Below are 20,453 nucleotides of genomic sequence, written 5' to 3'. Positions count from 1 at the left end.
GAAGTCTTCACAGAGAAGGTTGTCTGTCCAAAGCTGGTACTGCAGTATGCTATTTTACAGTCATGATTAGTGGAGCTCCTAGTGACTCGGATGCATTACATTGTGTTGTGTTTTGGGAAATGTCCGTGAACTTTATAATGGCCTAAAAAGATAATGGCCTGGCAGAAAATGACAAGTAACGTCTCGGCTACGTATGTAACCCTCGTTAGTAGGGAACGGAGACGTTACGTCGGATGACGACGAATGGGGTTTCGCTTAGAAAGCCTATCAACTTCGAGTATTACAAAACGAGCCAATGGCAAAGAAATGCCATGGGTCTGCGGAATTTGCATGACGTAACTCCGCCCCACCTCGTGGGTATAAAAGGAGGACGCCGGCAACAGGCAGATATGTTTCTTCGCTGAGGAGCCAAGACTGAGCTCAGGCGATCCCCGCGGTACAGCGGAAAGTGGCAGGCAGACGTAACGTCTCCGTTCCCTACTCAGGGAACGAGGGTTACATACGTAACCGAGACGTTCCCTTTCGTTGTCACTCCGAGTTACGTCGGATGACGATGAATGGGGTTACCAGTCTAATCACGCCACCTTCTCAGCTGTCTTCCAGTGCCCTGCGTAAATCTGAGATCCCTGTCGTGAGACTGGCACGGACGAAGGACTCCTATTTAGCACAGGAATACCAAGGTACACTGGGGAGCATATCCCAAAGTTTAGGGGAAATATGCAATTACTGCCAACCCAGAGGGGGGGACTTAGAGAATACGCATATGACCCGAAGGAGACATATGGAGAACACTGGGGTGTCCAGCCGCAGGTGGAATATTTCAACCCCAGGGGTTGCCAAGGTGGCTTGCCAAGGGAAAGACACATGCTCAAGAGGCTTACAGTGGAAATACACATGTGGGGGTCGCTCAGGGGAGGGACCATGCACACGGGAGGCACCTAGCCGACGCACAGGCAATAGACACTGGCGCCAGCGTCAGGAGTGCTGGAGGAACTCAGGGCTTTCGGGGAAGCTCACCTGAGGAGCATATCGCACGTATCCAGTCCGTGGAGTGGAATGGCGAGCAAGCGAAGATACCTGAGCAGGTCCAGTACTAGCTGGTTGAAGCGAGTACATGAGAGGACACTGGCTCCACTCGGAGATTGTAGAATCTGGCGAATGTGTTAGGTGTCGCCCAGCCTGCAGCTCTGCAGATGTCTGTTAGCGAGGCGCCATGCGCTAGAGCCCAAGAGGATGCCACACTCCGGGTGGAGTGGGCAGTCACACCAAGGGGGCACGGTCGACCTTGCTGCTGGTATGCCAAAGTAATGGCGTCCACTATCCAGTGAGACAACCTTTGCTTGGAGAGAGCCTTTCCCTTCAGCTTCCCACCATAACAGACAAAGAGCTGTTCTGAGGTCCTGAAACACTGCGTCCTGTCTACATAGGCGCGGAGGGCGCGTACTGGACAGAGCAGTGCCAAGGCTGGGTCTGCCTCCTCCGGGGGCAGCGCTTGCAGGTTCACCACCTGGTCCCGGAAGGGAGTGGTAGGAACCTTGGGCACATATCCAGGCCGGGGTCTCAGGATCACGTGAGAGTAAGCCGGCCCAAATTCCAGGCACGCTTCGTCAACGGAGAATGCGTGCAGGTCCCCTACCCTCTTGATGGAGGCCAATGCAACCAGGAGCGCTGTCTTCATAGACAGGAACTTAAGCTCCACTGATTGCAACGGCTCAAAGGGAGCACTCTGCAGGGCAGTTAGAACCACTGAGAGGTCCCAAGAGGGAACGAGAGGAGGGCGAGGAGGATTCAGTCTCCTCGCCCCTCTCAGGAACCTGATGATCAGGTCGTGCTTTCCAACAGACTTACCTTCGACCGGGTCATGGTGTGCGGCAATAGCGGCAACGTAGACTTTCAGGGTGGAGGGAGACAGCCTTCGCTCCAGCCTATCTTGAAGGAAGGAAAGCACGACACTAATCGAACATCTCCGGGGGTCTTCTCGGTGAGAAGAGCACCAGTTGACGAAGAGGTTCCACTTCAACGCATAGACGTGTCTTGTGGACGACGCTCTAGCGGAAGTGATGGTAGCCGCCACCGCTGGTGGTAGGGTACTCAAACCTGCCTCGTCCCGTCCAGGAGCCACACTTGGAGGTTCCAAAGATCGGGACGAGGGTGCCATAGGGTGCCCAGTCCCTGAGAAAGGAGGTCCTTCCTCAGGGGAATCGGCCAAGGAGGTGCTGTCGCGAGGAGTACTAGTTCGGAGAACCAGGTCCGGGCGGGCCAGTACGTCGCGCCCAGAATGACCTGCTCCTCGTCCTCCCTGACCTTGCGCAGGGTCTGCGCAAGAAGGCTCAATGGGGGAAACGCATATTTGCGGCCCCGCGGCCAGCTGTGCGCCAGTGCATCCGTGCCGAGCGTGCCCTCGGTCAGGGAATAATACAGGTCGCAATGGGTCGAGTCGTGAGAGGCAAACAGATCTATCTGTGCGTCCCCGAACTTGTCCCAAATCAGCTGAACCGACTGGGGATGGAGTCGCCAATCTCCCGGGTGGGGCTGAAGCCGTGAGAGCTCGTCGGCTGCACGGTTCAGGGCTCCGGGGATATAAATGGCATGAAGCGACCTCAGATGCTTCTGACTCCATATGAGGAGGTGGCGGGCGAGTTGCGACATACGGCGGGAGCGTAGACCACCTTGATGGTTGATGTACGCTACAGTGGCGGTATTGTCTGAACGAACTAGTACGTGTTGGTTCTTGATCACGGCCCGGAAGCGGCGCAAAGCAAGACGTACGGCCAGCAACTCGAGGCAATTGACGTGCCAGAGGCGGCGGGGTCCTGTCCAGGAGCCCACGGCAGCACGTCCATTGCACATGGCACCCCAGCCCGTGGAGGAGGCATCTGTCGTTACAACAACGTGCCGCGAAGCTCGTTCCAGGGGCACTCCGGCCCGTAGAAAACTGAGGTCCGACCACGGGGTGAAGGTCTGATGGCAGGACGGAGTAACTGTTACTCGGAAGGTGCCGTGTTGCCATGCCCACCTCGGGACTCGGTCGCGAAGCCAAAGCTGAAGCGGTCTCATATGAAGCAATCCGAGCGGCGTTGCCGCGACTGCAGATGCCATATGCCCCAGGAGCCTCTGAAAGGGTTTCAGTGGAACCGTACTCTTGCCCTCGAACTGTCTCAGGCAAGTCAGCTGTGACTGCGCGCGCTCGCTCGTAAGCTGCGCGGACATGGCGACGAGTCGATATCCATACCGAGAAAAGAGATCCTCTGCACGGGGCAAAGTTTGCTCTTTTCCCAGTTGACCCGAAGGCCCAGACGAGCTAGGTGCCTGAGCACTAGGTCCCTGTGTTCGCATACCTGGTCTCGAGAGTGAGCTAGGATCAGCCAGTCGTCGATGTAAGGGAGAACCGCGTACTGGTATGCCTGCCCCTCGAAGGCAAATCGAAGGAACGGTCTGTGTCGAGGGAGAATGGAGACATGAAAGTAGGCGTCCTTCAGGTCGATTGCTGCAAACCAATCCTGGGGCCGCACACATTCGAAAATGCGTTTGGCAGTGAGCATCTTGAACGGCAGCCTGTGAAGGGAACGGATCAGCACGCGCAGGTCCAGGATTGGCCGTAACCCACCGGTTTTCTTGGGGACAATGAAGTACGGGCTGTAGAAGCCGGTCCTCATCTCGGCCGGAGGGACGGTCTCGATCGCACCATTCACCAGCAGGGTGGCGATCTCTGCTCTCATGATAGGGCACGGTCCGGGGACGGCGCGCACTGTCAACCGGCTCTGGGACAGAGGGGGACGAGGGGTGCACGGCTCGGGGGCGGCGCACCGTGTCGTCCGAGAACTCTGTGTGCTCAGGGATGGAAATGTTACTTCTTTCTTTAACCACATTAGGGTGCTGCCCACCCGTGGGTGAGCAGCGGGGAGTGGAGAACAAAAGATTCTCCCCCGGCCCTCCACCGGGGGAAGGAGTGGTCCTGCTACCATCTCCTGAGAAGTAACCTTCAACGTCCCTGAGCAGCCCGTCTCAGGAGCGCCGCTTGGCCCGGCGTTTAGCGGGGGGCAGGGCTGGAGAGGGCTGGGGCGCCTTCTTACGGCTTCCTCCGCGACCGGGCCTAGGTGGAGGCTGCTGCTTGGGCCGGGCGGGAGGGGCGGGAGCCGCAGGAGGGCGCCCTCGGCGGCGAACAGACTGAGGGATCTGCCCGGTCGGCTGGGTGGAGGCAGCAGCGGGCTGTCGGGGCAGAATGTGCTTGATGGCCTCAGTCTGTTTCTGGACGGTGGAGAACTGTTGGGCGAAGTCCTCCACCGCACCGCCGAATAGGCCGGCCTGGGAAATGGTGGAGTTGAGCAAGTGAGAACGCTCAGCATCCCGCATGTCAGCCAGGCTCAGCCATAAGTGTCTCTCCTGGACCACAGCTGTGGACATCACCAGACCCAGGGAGCGTGCGGTCACCTTCGTCGCCCGGAGGGCGAGGTCGGTGGCGGCGCGCAGCTCATCGAAGAGCCCTGGGTCCGTCCTACCCTCGTGCATGTCCCTTAGCATCTGGGCCTGATAGACCAGCAGAGTGGCCATGGCATGCAAAGAGGCAGCCGCCTGTCCCGCCGCTCTGTAGGACTTCGCCACTAGGGTAGACGAGAACCTACAGGCTTTGGATGGGTGCTTATTCCCGCCGCGAGAAGGTATTGGGGCAGGCTGAGGACAGGAAGCCGCAGCTGCACCCAAAAACTAATCGTCCAGCCGGGAGCGCTCAGGACAGGGTGGAGGGTTCCACTCAAAACCAATGCTCGCGGCCGCCCGGGAAAGCATGGCCGTCATCTTTGGATCGGACTGAGCCACAGCCGTATTCACACCCGATGGGTGGCAGCTGTGACGAGTCATCACTTCCAGACGAATCAGACCCGCCTTGTGATGCTGCGATTGACATCGCATCTTCCTCTGGAGCGCCAAAGGACACCCGTGGGACCTCAAAGGACGGTCCCGCGGGGATCCCCTGAACGCTCGCGGGTTGCAACACTGGAGAAGGTGCTGCGGGGCACGGACGAATAGTCGGTGCTTTGTTCCACACAGTCACCCTCAGATCACCCTGGCCACCAGCCGAAGTAGAGCCTCTCGAGGAGGCGCTAGATCGGGGTGTGGATGAGGGGACTCTCACTCTTGCGAGATCATTGAGTCTCGATCTAAGTGTTGCGATGGTCATGTTCCCACAGAAAGAACATGACTCATCCACGAGGGCTGCCCTAGCGTGATTAAAGCCCAAACACACCAAGCAGCGCTCGTGCCCATCAGAGTCAGACACCAGCCGACCGCAACCAGAAGTGCACGGGCGAGGCATCTTTAAAAAGACGTGCCGCGTGCAAGCTCTTTTTGTGAGAGAAACTCAGTGCTGAAGCGCCCGCAGGAACACACTCGCTGGCAAACCACGCTCAGATAAGCAGGAAGTGTGCACTCGCCGGGAGATCGCCGTCACACCAACACTGGAGAGTTGCTCGTCTCGTAAGAAGCTGACAATCAGAGATAGCTTAAGGAGTGAAGAATTACACTTGGCTCCGAAGCGAAAACATATCTGCCTGTTGCCGGCGTCCTCCTTTTATACCCACGAGGTGGGGCGGAGTTACGTCATGCAAATTCCGCAGACCCGTGGCATTTCTTTGCCATTGGCTCGTTTTGTAATACTCGAAGTTGATAGGCTTTCTAAGCAAAACCCCATTCGTCGTCATCCGACGTAACTCGGAGTGACAACGAAAGGGAACTTTTTTTTTAATATAAATTTTTTTACAAAAAAATTATTTACAGTGTATAGTTCTTCAGAGGCCTGTATACTGTATTATATCAACTGCTTGCCTTGGCTGTTTCTTTTTATTAAGTCCATATGGTGAATTATTTATTGACTAAGTCTTGGAGCTGCACTAGTGATGCCCGAGAAACAAGTCAACAGGATCATGCAAACATGCACAAAACACACACAAATAAGATAAGTTTATAATATAGTATATTCTACAACTTAAAGTCTCGGGCAACTGTAAAAACATTTTTTTTTATTGACAGCATGGAAAAAAAAAAGTTTCCAAAAAGTTTTAATATGACCTTTATGTAACAAAAGGGAAAAAGTTGCGGTCTATTAGTTTTAATAAAAATCAATCCTTAGGATATGAAAGTGCCAGACTGCCAATACTTGAAGAAACACCATTACACAGCAGTTGCATAATCTAAAGAGGTCTTTAAGTTTCTTACAGTAAAATAAATAAATAGTAAATAAATACATAAATAAATACATATATAAATAGAAATATTTATCTTTGTAGGCAAAAGGATCACACTTAACATACACAGATGATCTTTTCGGTAAAGAGATGCTCAAGGTCTCATTGAGAATACTGCTATGAGGACTAAAGTCATTCATTTTTTATGAGTTTTTTTTTTTTTTTTTTTTTTTTTTTTAGACCAAAACTTTATCTTCTGAGCTTACATGCTCACCCTGTACAATCAAAGATGAGATCAGTAGCGGCCCAGAGAGCATGATCTGTAAAATCAGCCTCAGGAGAATCAGTGAGGGTTTTGCTTTCAAACTTCCACGAGAATGAAAATCAAAAAGATTTTAAATGAACACATTAGATGTTCTCACTTCTCCAGATCTCTGACAATTCATTTGCTTTTTGAAGCACCTCAAAATGATTGTATTTTGTTTAAATTAACAATAGTAAAACTAATAGAAAAAAAAACAACAGTATTGATTCACTCAAAAAAATAAATTTTGCCTCTTGTTAAATTTAATTAATTAAAATAAGCAAACGTAACACGATTGTTTAATATTTTGTCACAACTTAATTTAATTGTGTTCAATCAATCTAATATATTTAAAACTGAAGTTTACTTAATTAATTTGTGTGAAAACTACATGAATTATTTTTGTTGACAACTAACTTGGCAGTGGATCTGTAGCTCCCAGCATGCTTTGCAAGGGACTGCATTAGGAGGGTAAATTCAGGGATTAAAATGTTATTTTATGTGTTTTTCAGTAAATGGAAAGATGTTGCTAGTTGATGTTAGTATTTAATGTTCAGTTATGTTAGAAAATTAGAGGACTTTATGTAATGTTTTTGAATTTTGTGGTTACCATTATGCAGAAGAGTGACGACTGTGTTTAGAGTGTGGGAACTCAGTAAACTCTCCATATGCATTAATCCTCACTTGCATCCCTGCATAAGTCATATCTAATATTATTGTGCAAAAAGTTTGTCTAATTAAATCAAATGCTGGTCCCTAATATCATTGGAAGTAACTATAGAGCCAAACTAACTAAAATTATGTTGATGACTTTAGACAGGACAAAAATTAAACCTGGGTAACTTGACAAAATTCTATCTAGTAGGAATGACACAATTATTTTAGTAGTCTTGACCAAATTAATTTAAGTTCATACAGCAAGATTACAACAAATCATTTCGAACAAATTCGATTGTGTTGGATAAATATAATTCAATTTCGTGGAAAACCTTTCCTTAATTTAATTAAATTGGTTCAACAGATTATTTTTTTGAGTGTTCTTTGAGGTGATCAAAAAGGCTTTTGATCATATTCCAACATCAATAATAAATAAATATAATAAAAAATAGCAAATGATCAAGTGACCAGTCTTTAAAAAAAAACCTGAAAACAAATGTTGTGGTTTTAAAATATGTGTTATTTTGCAATTTTAATTTTAAGTTAAAGCACCAGACTATTTAGGGAACTCATCAAAGTTTGAAGTGTTGTGCCAGCTCTCATTTTGAAAAGTTTTGAGTGGGGGTTCAATCTTCAGCTGGCTGGCAGGAGCCGCCACTGGCATGTCACGTGACCTGTCAGCGACTGGCAGGCAGCAGCCAGTCTGATTCTAGTATGTCACGTGAAATGTCAGTGGCTGGCTAGTTGCCTGGCAGTCTGCCTTTGCCAAGTTTCAAATCCATTGGTTGTTAGCAGTTTTTGTGTTTTGTGTTCCTCCCTTTCTAGCTCATTTATTATAACTGTTGATATGATTACCGTATGTTCTTTAGTATGATTGATGTTTTGGGGACTGTTATCCCAATTAAACCAGTCAAATGGCCATGATCAGACTGGCAGCTTGCTGACGCTTTGCTCGAGAATCATGAGTCAGCCGCGGCTGATCAGCGAGTAACGCGTTGCCTGACACTCTCGCTGCACGGAAATTAATTGTTTTCTTACTAAGCATATAATGTCATGCATCTATTCTTTAGTATAATTGATGTTTTGGGGACTGTTATCCCTATTAAACCAGTCAAATGTGCCATGATCAGACTGGCAGCTACTGACGCTTTGCTTGAGTCGCTCGAGGCTCATGAGTCAGCCGCGGCTGATCAGCGAGTATAACGCGTTGGCTGATACTCTTGCTGCACGGAAATTAATTGTTTTCGTATTAAGCATATGATGTCATGCATCTATTCTTTGGTATAATTGATGTTTTGGGGACTGTTATCCCTATTAAACCAGTCAAATGTGCCATGATCAGACTGGCAGCTACTGACGCTTTGCCTGAGTCGCTCGAGGCTCATGAGTCAGCCGCGGCTGATCAGCGAGTATAACGCGTTGCCTGACTCTCTCGCTGCACGGAAAAATTAATTGTTTTCTTACTAAGAATAATCTCATGCATCTATTAGTAGAATTTATGTTTTGGGGACTGTTATCCCAATTAAGCCGCGGCTGACTCCATGCGTCCAACAAAGTGTCAGTAAGCTGCCAGTCTGATCATGGCACATTTGACAGGTTTAATATGGATAACAGTTCCCAAAACACCAATCATACAAAATAATAAATGCATGAAATTATATACATAATAAGAAAACAAATTACTTTGTTGCAGAAAGTGTCAGGCAACGCGTTATACTCGCTGATCAGCCGCGGCTGACTCATGAGCCTCAAGCGACTCGAGCAAAGCGTCAGTAGCTGCCAGTCGGATCATGGCACATTTGACTGGTTTAATAGGGATAACAGTCCCCAAAACATCAATTATACTAAAGAATAGATGCATGACATTATATGCCTTAATAAGAAAACAATTAATTTACGTGCAGCGAGAGTGTCAGGCAACGCGTTACACTCGCTGATCAGCCGCGGCTGACTCATGAGCTTCGAGCGACTCGAGCAAAGCAAGCTGCCAGTCTGATCATGGCACATTTGACTGGTTTAATAGGGATAACTGTCCCCAAAACATCAATCATACAAAAGAATAAAGGCATGACATTATAGTCATAATAAGAAAACAATTTATTTCCTTGCAGCGAGAATGTCAGGCAACGCGTTATACTCGCAGTATCAGTCGCGCCTGACTGGCAAGCGTCTGTAAGCTGCCAGTCTGATCACGGCCATTTGACTGGTTATATTGGGATAACAGTCCCGAAAACATCAATCATACACAAGAATAAAGGCATGACATTATATTCATAATAAGAAAACAATTTATTTCCTTGTAGCGAGAGTGTTAGGCAAATGCGTTATACTCGCAGTATCAGCGGCGGCTGACTGGATGAGCGTCCAGCAAGCTCTGTAAGATGCTAGTCTGATCACGGCAATTTGACTGGTTATATTGGGATAACAGTCCCCAAAACATCAATCATACTAAAGAACATAATCATATCAACAGCTGGACAATAAATGAGCTAGAAAGGGAGGAACACAAAGCACAAAAACTGTCAAAAATCAATGGTTTCTGAAACTTGCCAAAAGCAGACTGCAAGGCAACTAGCCAGCCACTGACAGGTGTAGGATTACAAATTTTATTTTAAATGTATAATTGAGCTTCCAATACAATAGCATAGAAACTGAGAAAGTTTATTAGTGTGAATTTTGTATCTAAGGTAAATGATGTCACAAACCTGCCTGTTCCTGTCTGTCCAGCTCTCTATTGTAAGTTAAATTGGTCAGAGCACTGAGACTATCACCTTTTGTCTTTATGCACTGCCTGGCCATTAAGATAATGTGAAGGTATCGGTGAAGAGTCTGGCTGATTGGATTAGGATATTTACATTACACTGTTATGCTGATTGGATTAGGATTGGTAACACTCTCAGTCTAGGGCACATCCTTAACCCAGATGCCTCATTTGCATGCTTTTGTTTCCACCTTTATGTAACTCCTCCTCCTGAAAGGGTATATGAACTAAATGTATACTGCCTTAGTTAGACTTGATTGAGATGACTACAGCGACGAAATAAAGAACTTATACCTCAACAATCTCCTGGTCTGCAACTCTATCTTTTCTACACTTGAGAAGAAGAAGTTCACAACAGATGGTGCCCTGTGACCCTGATGGAGAAACTGAAACTCAACAAAGAATGAACTTTTGAAACTTCAAAGCTCAAAGATCTCAACAAAGATCTGACTTTCCAGTTCCAGACTGAATCTTTTGAATCCAGAAAGATCTCAACAAAGCTGCCTGAGTTCGCGAACTGAATCTCAACAAAGATCTCAACAAAGCTGACTGTGTTCCAGAACTGAATCTCAACAAAGATCTCAACAAAGCTAACTGAGTTCCAGAACCAAGCTCAACAAAGATCTCTGACTGAGTTTCCAGACGGAATTTTTTCCATACAACAATAATTTGGTGAGTTTCACTCCATTCAAAGAACCGTTGAAAAACCAGTAAAAATTATCCTCTGTGCCGTCAGAGAAAGAGTTATCAGACAGCTGTAGTGTTTGATTACCCAAAGTTATCCTTTAGAAGTTGTCTTTTAAAGATGAAAATATATCCTCTGTTCAGGCAGGGACGTTTTTAACATCACATGTTAAAAAGATATCCTCTGTGTCAGGCAGGGAAGATTAGTATTATTTTGCTAATTATTTGTTTTGTTGTTTGTTACCTTGTGGTGTTACCCTCTAAAAAATTTCTTTTAGAGAAGAGAGTTTGATCCTCTGAATAGTCAGGGAAGTTGTTGGTATCCTCTGTGCAGACAGGGAAGATTTTAGCATTCAAGTTAAAATATTGTTAGCCTCTGTGCAAGCAGAGAAGAGGTAGTCTTACAGGCTATTTATTTTGGTTACCCTTTTAAAAGTTTTTCTTTTAGAGAGGAAAGTTTGATCCTCTGTTTCAGGCAGGGAAGAGTTAGCAATACATGCTAGTAATTTTGTTTTATCCTCTAAAAAGTTAGGAAGGTGAAAGATCCTTTCCGTTTCTTTCAGGGAAGATTAGCGTAACGTGCTAATATTTTGTGTTTTATCCTCTGTTTCTGGCAGGGAAGTTAAATGTGATGTGTTGGTAACAAGGAAGGTTTATCAACAGTTTGATCTGTGACATAAGTGTAGACTCTTTTGATCAGAGAAGTTTTAGTGTTTTTGATTGTGTGATAAAGAAATCCACAAAATGGTTAGAACGAATGCTAGGCTGGTTCCAACAACTGAAAAATTTGGTCTTGCGACACCTTTGTGGTCAGATAGTGAATTTAAAACACTGTTAGGAGAACAAATGAACCTAATAGTCACTGAGAAAGTTAGAAAAGAACTAACGCAGAAATATGAGATTCATCCAGACAAAACTTGGTCGGTAGATGAGTGTAAAAAAGTACTAGGAGCAAGTATTCGCAAGAACAATGTGAAAGGCATAATATGTTGCCATAGAGAATTTGGTTTAGCACTAGCTACAGAACAGTCTAAACGCAACTCAGAGCTAGAGAAACAGATTAATGAGCTCCGGGCTAAAGTTTCCTCTTTAACCAAGAAATTGAACCGCAACAAAGATGCAGAAAAAACTGATGGGGAAGAAGTAAGTCAGCCTGATAACATTTACCCTGATTTACGAACGTTCTTTGAAACAGATGTAGCCGTCCAATCAGTCACTGATAAGCCTGTTAATTCAGTTTATGTGTGTGGAGCTAGAAAAAGATCACAGGGAATTGAGGAAAATGAAAGTGTTTCTACCCACCCTTCTGTAGTCCGAATACAAACTGTCGCAAAAGCCCTTGGACCTAAGGATATAGAACGACTCTCTGAGAGTTTACCCTCACCACGTAAACAGTTTTCTGAATTTAGAAGGGCATTGATCAGCAAAATTCGTCTATATGACATGTCGTTAACAGAAGTCACACAGTTAATGTCACAAATTTTAACTGATTCTGAATTCAACAGTTTTGAATCTGCAGTGACTTCTGAACTACAACATGCCAGTAGAGGCGATATGAGAGAAGGTGTTTTGAAAATCCTAAAGACTATCTTAGGACCCAAAATAGACTGGTCTAGAGTTACTAGCTGTGTACAAAAGAAAGAAGAAACGGTAAATGAATATACTGAACGGTTTTGTCAGTCAGCCATAACTTACAGTGGAATAGTGGATGATTCCGAAAGTGTGCTCGATGACAAAGGACCACTAATTCGTATCTGGTCAGATGGCCTTGTAGCCGAATACAGAAGAGCTTTGCCATTCCTAGATCTAACTTGGTCTAACAGAACTCTCAGAAGTAACGTTGACAGGTTAGCTGCATGGGAAAGAGATGCTGATGTTAAAACCAAAGTGAGAGTAGCAGCAGCAGCTACATTTAGCACAGCAAATCAAGAAAACAGGTGGTCTAAAAAAGAAGGGAGCTGCCACTATTGTGGAAGATTAGGACATTGGGAGAAAGAGTGTAGGAAGAAATTGCAAGATACAAAAAGAAATGCTATGCATAATTCTGCTCCTTCTCAGCCTGCTTACAACCCGGAAGCAGTTCCGCAAGTGTCCACTGAAACTTTAGGACAGCTTGTTCAGGCTCTTTTAAGAGCACAAAAAGACCAGGAAAAAAACTAATTGTTGGGGCTGTGAGTAGCTACCTTACCCTTGTAATACATCATAATGACACAAGAATTTTTGTGAAAGGTAGCATACAAGAGAAAGAAATTGATTTTTTGCTTGATACAGGTGCAGAAATTACCATAATTCCTACAAAATTGGCTAAAGGTTTAGACATTCCGTACAAGAAAACCAAATTTTCTTTAACTGGCGTATTAGGTGAAGATTCTGATTTGTATGAAACCCCGCCCATAGATGTACAATTTGGCCCAAAAACTCTGACTACAAAATTGTTATGTGCTCCATTAAATACAGGTGCAATTTTAGGCATGGATCTCCTGAGACAAATACATCTAACTTTAGACGTGTCCTCAGAATCTGCTAGCATTCAAATTTCCTCAGCACAAGTTTCTACCAATAATGTAATCCCTCCAGAGTATGCTTTCTTACAGAATCATCCAATTTGGGCTAAAGACAAGGATGATTGTGGTTTGTTGACAGGTGTAGAACCAATAAAATTGACGGGGACTCCACCTCCGGTCACCAAACAATATCCGATCAATAAGGAAGCTATACAGGGGATCAAACCTATTGTAGAAAAGTTGCTGACGCAAGGAGTGCTAGTTAAAACCAACAGTCCCTGTAACTCACCCATTTGGCCCATCAAGAAATCCAATGGGACATGGAGACTTACAATAGACTACAGAGTAGCCAATAAAAATATTGATAAAATCACCCCTCTAGTGGCAGATCCTTCCACAATTTGTAATGGCATACCATTAGAGAGTAATATTTTTTCAGTAATTGATATGTCTAATGGATTCTTTTCTGTACCGTTGCACTCTGACAGCCAGCCATGGTTAGCTTTCACAGTTGACTATGAGCAATACCAGTGGACACGTTTGCCACAGGGATTTCAAAACTCCCCAACCATATACCATCAGGCTGTCAGACGTGATTTGTGTGACCCAGAATGTCCGGTAAAACAGTCCACTATGATCCAATATGTCGATGATATTTTGATTTCCTCAACAGATCACGAGGTACATCAAACTGAATTGGCATCATTGTTGGACTATTTGCATAAGAAAGGACACAAATGCAGCTTTCACAAAGCTCAAATTGCTAAAAAGCAAGTCACATTTCTGGGTCAAACAATTGGTGCAGGAAATAGATCCATTACACAGGATCGAGCGGCTTCAGTCAAAGCCATACCCCCGCCTACTACCATTAAAACACTCATTCATCATTTTTAGGAACAGCAGGTTACTGTAGACCTTGGATTGAAGACTATGCCTCAATTGCACAGCCGCTCTATGACTTGTTGAAAGGCCATGGTAAAGATTCTGATACTGTTTGTATGGAAGAATGTCACCTCAAAGCGTTCAATGATTTGAAGAGAGCACTATGTCAAGCACCAGCATTAGGAATTGCCCAAACTGATAGACCATTTGTGCTTTATGTCCATGAACATTTAAGCTTCATGACTGCATGTCTAATGCAAGATCATGGGGGCAGTTTACGCCCAATTCATTACTATTCTGGTAAACTTGACATAGTAGCTCAAGGTATGGGCCCATGCCTCAGAGCAGTACAGGCAGTGCATCTAGCGCTTCAGGCTTCATCAGGAATGGTGTTAGGACAGTTTGTAAACGTAAGATGTCCGCACGCAGTGTCCGCATTAATGAATCAAGCAAAAGTCACTTCTGTCACTTCCTCTCGCTGGGGAAATTGGTTAGCAACTCTCACAGCCCCGAATATTGTCTTACAGCGTGCACCTGTCACGAATCCGTCCTCATGTATGATGTCTGCTATGACTGAAGTTTTGTTAGAGGATGAAGGAGAAATGACACACGATTGTGTTACGCTTACATATACACCTATGAGTGAAATAAAAGAAAGTCCCACAGAGAATTCAGAATTTGAGTTGTTTGTTGACGGTTCAGCTCAAGTAATTGAAGGTAACAGACGAGCAGGTTATGCAGTAACGTCCACCACGGAAGTGTTAGCTTCAGGACGTCTTCCAGATCATTTTTCAGCTCAAGCTGCAGAACTAGTAGCCCTAACAAGAGCATGCATGCTAGCTTCAGGATCAGTTGCTAATATCTTTTGTTTTTTTTCTTTCTTATTCTGTGCAGATACCACTGATGACTTCCCGAGACCCATACGCACTGACCTCGTCATCTGCGTATGAAGCCACAAGAAAACCTCAAGAAACAACTTGACCCTCTTCCGAGCCAACTATCACAAAAGGATAAAGAAAAGAAAAAGAAAAAAATACACAACGCAGAGACTCACATACGAAACCTTCAGTCATCCATCAACATGATCAAGATTGTCGTACCAGTAACATCACAGACACTCTCGCTTCGCACAAGATAATGATCTTACAGAACAGAGTGGCCTTAGATTACATTCTAGCAACGGAAGGAGCCTGCACCATCATCGGACCTGAGTGCTGCACCGGGTTTTAATGGATCCAACAGAGAACTTGAACAAAATCCAACAAGACATTCTTGATCTTTCAGCAAAATTACACCAGGTGACTGAAGTAAATTTTCCATGGTTCGGAAACTTGATTGGGAAACCCTGGCTGTGGATAAAGGAAATAGCAATTCTGCTGTTATTTCTTCTAATAGCGTACTATCTATGCGTCCACAGTATCAAGTGTTTCATTCAACAAATGACTCACGCCCCTCACAAAGAAATGACAGTTCCAAACAGAAAAGACTATTACCCTTAAGAACTTCACGGACCCTAAATTTGCATGTTTGTTTCTGTGTCAGCATGCAATTGCAGAAAAGCAAACATAGAACACGCATTATGTGCCTGTAACGATCACAAGTTACAAGAATGAACTTTTAAGTCTTTAAATTTGTATTTTGTGAGAGTTATTTAGAACTCTCAAAGGGGGAACTGTAGGATTACAAATTTTATTTTAAATGTATAATTGAGCTTCCAATACAATAGCATAGAAACTGAGAAAGTTTATTAGTGTGAATTTTGTATCTAAGGTAAATGATGTCACAAACCTGCCTGTTCCTGTCTGTCCAGCTCTCTATTGTAAGTTAAATTGGTCAGAGCACTGAGACTATCACCTTTTGTCTTTATGCACTGCCTGGCCATTAAGATAATGTGAAGGTATCGGTGAAGAGTCTGGCTGATTGGATTAGGATATTTACATTACACTGTTATGCTGATTGGATTAGGATTGGTAACTCTCTCAGTCTAGGGCACATCCTTAACCCAGATGCCTCATTTGCATGCTTTTGTTTCCACCTTTATGTAACTCCTCCTCCTGAAAGGGTATATGAACTAAATGTATACTGCCTTAGTTAGACTTGATTGAGATGACTACAGCGACGAAATAAAGAACTTATACCTCAACAATCTCCTGGTCTGCAACTCTATCTTTTCTACACTTGAGAAGAAGAAGTTCACAACACAGGTCACGTGACATGCTAGAATCAGACTGGCAGCTGCCAGCCATCCACTTACAGGTCACGTGACATGCCAGGCTCAGACTGGCAGCTGCCAGCCAGCCACTGACAAGTCACGTGACATGCCAGGCTCAGACTGGCACCTGCCAGCCAGACACTGACAGGTCATGTGACATGCCAGTGGCGGCTCCTGCCAGCCAGCTGAAGATTGAACCCCTACTGAAAGTTTTTGAGAGGATTAAATTGTCTTATTGAATTGAAATGCTTAGCTGTGAATAATCCAGAATCTTTGAATCCCAAACGTCCTTCCACTCTGTATTTAATGGCTTTGCTGAGACGTTCAAAGTTTTCAAATGCATTTGGACTGTTTGTATTTATGTCATGCTTTTTTCAGACTGTTTTGTTTATTTGGCGTGTATAATGTGATGGGATTTTTTTATTATTAATCATAACTAACATTTATTTTTCTTGCAGGAACAATATTCTTATGCTTTTACAATCTTAAATGTTTCCCAACCCTTGGTCGAAAACTCGTGTCTTTAGGTGGGTGAGTGTAAAACTAATGAATATTGGAAATGAAACTGGACAGATGTCTAGGTTTGCAACCTTGTGATTATGAGTTTGTTCTTACCTAGTAACAGAAGGGTAGTAACATGAAGAACCAATCAAATTGTTGGGAAATTATGTAATGTTTCATGTCGATTTGCCAGGCTCCTAGTCTATATAAACTGTTGTATTCCTTTTACTGGTGGGATTCTCTCTGAAATTAGTCTGAGATCCTCCGGCCATGATTAAAGCAAATTCGAAGGCATTGCCTGAAGTTTGTCGGTTATTATTGCTGCCTTAGTTAGGGAACTCAGCTGAAGTCGACTGTAGACTTGCTGGAGTATAGTTAGGGGACTCGGCTGAAGTCGATGTGTAGACTCGCTGCAGTATAGTTAGGACTCGGCTGAAATCGACTGTAGACTTGCTAGAGTATAAATATTATAGAGAAACTAATGTCGACTGTTGACGTTCGGGGACGTCGATTGTAGACTAGACCCAGGTAGACTTGGGTCAGGTGCGAAAATAGAGAAAAATCTACCACAATAACAAACATCTATTATTTAGTATATATTATTAAGGAATTCGTAAATAATAAGATAGCTCCAAACACTGAAAGAGAAACTTACCAGATGGTCAAATACATGCTACTACCGAATGCTAGTGCATGTCTAAATTGCATCAATTTATAAACAAAAGAAAAGAAGAGAATAAATTAGTTATTCAATCCATGCATATACCAACCCTGTAAGCAAAAGAAACACCAAAATAAATAGCTAAAGTCTCTTAAAAATGCATTCCAACCATTATAACAAACAGAAATTAGATTTTCTATATCAGTGGTCATTGATAATAAATGGCTAGTGGACATACAGTATTTCCATTACATATCAAAACCAGTGAGTTTTCAGGTATTCACTGAGGAATTACTGGCTGTGCAAAGTCTGATGTTTACACATGCAAAGGCAGGCATACATACAGAATTTGATTTGTGTAACATGCAATGGCTGGCTAGTACAAAGTTTTACATATTTTCCCATTGGTAATAAGGAGAAAGCAACTTATAGGTCTCCTGGGTATTATGTAAATCCAACCCTGTTGGTGTGGGTTAACAAAATTTAGGAATGCATAAATGTTTAGTGGTTGTCCGTTTAAAGAAATTAATGTTCCCTTTTGAACGGTCACTTCGTATTGCGTAGCTATACGCAGTGGGGGAAACTCCTTTTCCTCGATTTACTGAAGCCTTTATGTAAAGCGCATTTGCAGCTGCACAGCTAGAACATGAGCGTCTGGCTCGCTCATAGGCTGCGCTGCGGCAACTGCACATCCAATGGCGCGGGCTAGGGGGCGTGACCTCAGTCTATAATAGTCCCCGAATTTGCCATTATAGCAGATTTTACTCCTTCAGCGACAAACTTCATGTCTCTGACCATTTATTGAGCCTTCGCCGTCGAACAAGCCTTCAGCCTGAGCGAGCTACAGTTCAGCAGACTACACATCTCAACCGTGTTTCTCCTGACGCCGTCTCTCCTGTGGCAATCCGGCGATATCCGGAGCGTGCTTCACTCTCTCCAGCTCAGTCATCTCCGGTCCTGTTCCAGGGAGATCCGCGCCCTCCCCCCCCCACCACGTGGCGGGCCTCGTCTCCTTCGACGGACCCAGCGAGGCAGGACTAACTCCGACGCTAAATGCTTCGGATCCTAACAGAGGCCCTCGCGGACCTTGAGCTCCTGTGGAACTAACCGTGCTAGCTGGCGTCGACCAGCAAAGCCGGCGAAACAGGCCTCTCAGCCCCGCTCTGCGGCTGATGCCCAACGCTAGCCGAGCGCTTCCCGCCAAAGCCGTCCTAGCACGCAAAGGTAAGAGAGGGCGTGTGTCCCGCGCTTGCCAGACCACCCTCAAAGAAGCCAGCAAAACTTCCCACAACCCCCTGTTCAGTTCAGGCGGCTGGGGATTTCATTATTGTAAACAGGCCCGCAGCAGTGAGCGCGTCTTTGCAAACAAACGCCGTTTTCACGGCGACCCAAATAAAGCACACGAGCACAACACATGGGTTCACGGTCCCCCTTCACTAGGCGGCCCCTCCCCTGTTGTAACACTGACTTCCCACACGCAAATGCTTGTGCAGTCAGTCCAACATTCAATGTGTGCACAAAATCACAATATATGGGTTTACGGTCCCCCTTCACTAGGCGGCCCCTCCCCTGTTGTAACACTGACTTCCCAACACGCAAATGCTTGTACAGTCAGTCCAACACTCAATGTGTGCACAAATCACAATATAAGGGTATCAGGTCCCCCTTTGTTAGGCGGCCCGTCCCAATCAGTGTGTCAAGCCCTAGCCACACGGGTTATAGCCTGGCAAGCTATCCCCGATGTGTCGAGTTGGGTTATAAACACTATAAAGCGAGGCTACTCGCTCCAATTCGCTCGCAGACCCCGAAAGTTTCAGGCGGTTCTCGAGACTTCGGTGAGAAGCAACGAGGGTCACATGCTTCGCACCGATGTACAGAATTCATTAGCAAAAGGGGCGATAGAATTAGTCCCCCCTGTGCTAAAACATACAGGTTTTTACAGCCGCTGTTTTCTAATTCCGAAAAATGACGGAGGCCTCAGACCCACTCTAGATCTGAGACATTTGAACAAAGCTCTCATGAGACGGCCGTTCAAAATGTTAACTATCAAACATATCCTCGCGCAAGTGGGCCGAGGGGATTGGTTTGTCACAATGGATCTGAAAGACGCTTATTTTCACATTCAAATAAATCCTCGTCACAGGCCATTCTTGAGATTCGCCTTCGAGGGCCGGGCTTATCAATACACCGTTCTGCCGTTCGGTCTATCGTTGGCACCCGTACATTCACGAAGTGTGTGGATGCAGCGCTTTCCCCTCTGAGACATCAGGGAGTGCGTGTGTTAAATTATCTCGATGACTGGCTGGTGCTGGCACAGTCGAGAATCGAGCTATTAGCTCACAGGGATTTGATTCTCGGCCATCTAAAATGCCTGGGTATCACAATCAATGTTTCAAAAAGCAAACTAACCCCCAGCCAGAGCGTGATCTTTCTGGGCACAGTTTTAGACTCGAGAGCTATGAGAGCGCGACTCACACCAGAGCGCGCGCTCTTGGTGGGAGCGCTTGCAGGCACTTTCAGATCGCGAAGAAATTTCAGAAACTGCTTGGTCTCATGGCAGCAGCATCGCCAGTACTCTGCATGGGATTACTGCGCATGCGCCCCGATGCAGCATTGGCCGTGTGCCAACTCATGCATGGCACTCAGGCAGCTTGCGCGTTATGGTGAATCACGGTTGTTTAAGAACCCGGATTCCCGGGCGGGCTCAGAACTGGCACCACGAGGGGGTGACAGTGGGAACAATTTCCAGGAGGAAAGTGGTTCTTACAGATGCGTCCAACCTGGGTTGGGGAGCGCTGCACGAGGGCATGCCTGCATCCGGCCTCTGGTCGAGCACGGAGCAGAGCTTACATATCAACTGTCTGGAGATGAAAGCAGTTGGGTTGCCCCTGAAGGCATTTCTGACGAACCTCAGAGGTCACCACATCTTAGTCCACACAGACAATACGTCAGTGGTGGCCTACATGAATCGCCAGGGGGGCATGGCGAGAGACCTCCTTTATATGGGCACAAACCAACCTGAGCTCTCTGAGAGCAGCGCATATCCCGGGCGTCCAGAATGTGGGCGTGGATATGCTTCACGGGGCAACACTCCCCTCGGCGAGTGAT

This window comes from Siphateles boraxobius, unplaced genomic scaffold, assembly GCF_051911475.1.
Source record: "Siphateles boraxobius isolate OS27281-9 unplaced genomic scaffold, OSU_SipBor_1 18, whole genome shotgun sequence".
Taxonomy (NCBI): Eukaryota; Metazoa; Chordata; class Actinopteri; order Cypriniformes; family Leuciscidae; genus Siphateles; species Siphateles boraxobius.
This window is presented reverse-complemented; position numbering follows the sequence as displayed.